Source organism: Prunus avium, unplaced genomic scaffold (genome assembly GCF_965620075.1).
Source record: "Prunus avium unplaced genomic scaffold, drPruAviu1.hap1.1 HAP1_SCAFFOLD_1454, whole genome shotgun sequence".
Taxonomy (NCBI): Eukaryota; Viridiplantae; Streptophyta; class Magnoliopsida; order Rosales; family Rosaceae; genus Prunus; species Prunus avium.
This window is the reverse complement of record NW_028277019.1, coordinates 1-2,665: the sequence shown is the minus strand read 5'-3', so window position 1 is coordinate 2,665 and position 2,665 is coordinate 1. Positions and strand designations below refer to the sequence as shown.

General features: G+C 35.8%; 1 pseudogene; it reads left to right on the top strand.

Moving 5' to 3' along the window:
- Nucleotides 1–790: 790 nt before the first annotated feature.
- LOC148285833 (calcium-dependent protein kinase 20 pseudogene) lies at nt 791–2,581 on the top strand (annotated as a pseudogene).
- The last annotated feature ends 84 nt before the right edge of the window (nt 2,582–2,665 follow it).

Here is a 2,665-nt window from a genome sequence, read left to right as displayed (position 1 = left end):
TTATAAGTTTTACTAGCCTCTCCGCACGCGCTTCCGCGCCTGCGAGATGCTTTTTAAAAAATTAAATTAAATTTATTCTAGAATTAAAAAAGATAATGGATAGTTGTGTTCCATAAAAATAGACTCATTATCTGATTTTTCTTTTAATTTTAATTTTTTTAAATATGAAAAAGGTGTGAATTTACCATATTATCCTCATTTAATTAATAATTTTAATTCTTAATATTTGGATTAACCAAGGGCATTTTCTGGTATTTTGAATGTTTCACTATTCTCTTCATTTTGCTTTATATATTTACTAGCCTCTCCGCAAGCGCTTCCGCGCCTGCGAGAGGCTTTTTTTAAAAAAATTAAAATTTATTTTAGAATTAAAAAAGATAATGGGTAGTTGTGTTCCATAAAAATAGGCCATTATCTGATTTTTCTTTTAATTTTAATTTTTTTTAAATATGAAAAAGTGTGAATTTACCATATTATCCTCATTTAATTAATAATTTCAATTCTTAATGTTTGCATTAACCAAGGGCATTTTCTGGTATTTTGAATGTTTCACCATTCTCTGCCTTTTGCTTTATATATATAGATAAATTTTATAATGTTTTTGGAACTAGATTAGAATATAAATCACAATAACGATTTATGGATTTGTATTTTATTATCAAAATCATTAAAATTGAGAATTAAGATAATTCAAATAATTCCTTGCACACAAAAAAGAAAAATCCTTATTAAGAAAAAACAAAATATAATTCAAATATAATAATTAATGGATTATGCCGTTAGTCTGTTATGTGGCATGAGCTTAACACGTAATTATGGATTTGTAGCGTCGATCACGATCTCTCTCTCTCTCCTTCTCTACATGCAGAACGTGGATATGGCGTCCCTTCAATTTTCGAAAATTAACCAAAACTTCAGAGTCACAGCATTTGATTCCTTTCAATTGCTTCTCATTCTTCTTCACGACTCTACTACCCGCTCTCAATAGCTTCATTTCCCGCACTTTCCATCTAATTTTTTTTTCCAATTTCCAATTTTAGGGTTTTCATTTTCTGGAGAAATTTTTGTTCTCATCATTTGAATATTGTTTTTTTTTGTGTGTACATTTTTGGGGCAACAATTCAATTTCTTGAATTTCGTTTATTGTAATTTGTCGAAATTTCGATTTTCTGGAAGAAATTTTGATTCAATTTATTCACAGTTGATTTTTGAGATATATCTCGAAATTTGGGCGTTTCTATACGTTTTCGGATGCAATGTTTTAATTTTTGCCATTGAATTTGTGGGAAAAATTGAATTTTGGGGTGCTTTTGTGGGAATTTGAACAGAACAGGGTGCAATTGGGATTTCCTAACATATGCTGTTGGGCGCAAAGAATCGAGCTAGGTTTTGTTCAGGTCCCTGATCTGACCGCAGAGGTAGGGACTTGATTGGATTGTTCTTTGTAGTTAATGGGATTCAAGAAGATTGATTTGGATGTTGAAGTTCATAGAGGGAGCTGAGATTGGTATTTTTGTTTGATGGGGAACACATGTGTAGGACCAAATCTTGGTGGTGGGTTTTTGCAATCTTTTACTGCTGCGGTTTGGCGAAACCGGCCACCAGAGGACAGGCTTCCTCCTCCTAAATCTAAGGAAGAAAACAGTAGTAAAAATGGCCCAAATTCAAATCATGATTCATCTAAAGGTTCTGAATCTGATGCTCCTAAAGCTCCTCCTGATCAGGCTCCTAAAGCCATTGAGGCTCCCCAAAACCCAGTTCAAAGCACACCGCCTGAAACTGTGAAAATTAATGATGATCCACCTCAAAAGGCAGAACCTGAAAAACCCAATAAGCCAGAGGTGAAGGAGGAGGTGAGTAAGCCCCCTGATGCTGAGAAACAGAAGAAACCTGCTCACATGAAGAGGATTTCGAGCGTCGGGCTGCAAGTCGAATCGGTGTTAGGAAGGAAGACTGGCAATATAAAGGATGTTTATAGTTTGGGACGGAAGCTTGGGCAAGGGCAATTTGGGACAACGTTTCTTTGTGTAGAGAAGGAAACCAATAAAGAGTTTGCTTGCAAGTCAATTGCAAAGAGGAAATTGACGACACAGGAGGATGTGGAGGATGTTAGGAGGGAAATTCAGATAATGCATCACTTGGCAGGTCACCCCAATGTGATACAAATAATCGGTGCTTATGAGGATGCTGTGGCGGTTCATGTTGTGATGGAACTTTGTGCAGGTGGGGAGCTTTTTGATAGGATTATACAAAGGGGGCATTATACAGAGAGAAAGGCAGCCAGGCTTGCAAGGGTTATAGTTGGTGTTCTCGAAGCATGCCATTCTTTAGGTGTCATGCATCGGGACTTGAAGCCAGAGAATTTTCTATTTGTCAATCAGGATGAGGAAGCACCACTTAAGACAATAGATTTTGGGCTCTCGGTGTTCTTTAGGCCAGGTATGATGCCATATTCGTGGAAGATAGAGTTATATTCGTCTATGGAATCCATATGGAAAAAATTGGATGCAAAATTTGTTGCTCGACCCTATTGTCATAAATATGTGAAAGAGATATATGCTTTGGCCTCATACTACAGCTGGTATTTGGTTGTGGTAGAATTCACTTACTATTTCTTCCATTTTATCTTGTTTGTTTACTTTGATAAGTGCAAGGTTCTTGATTT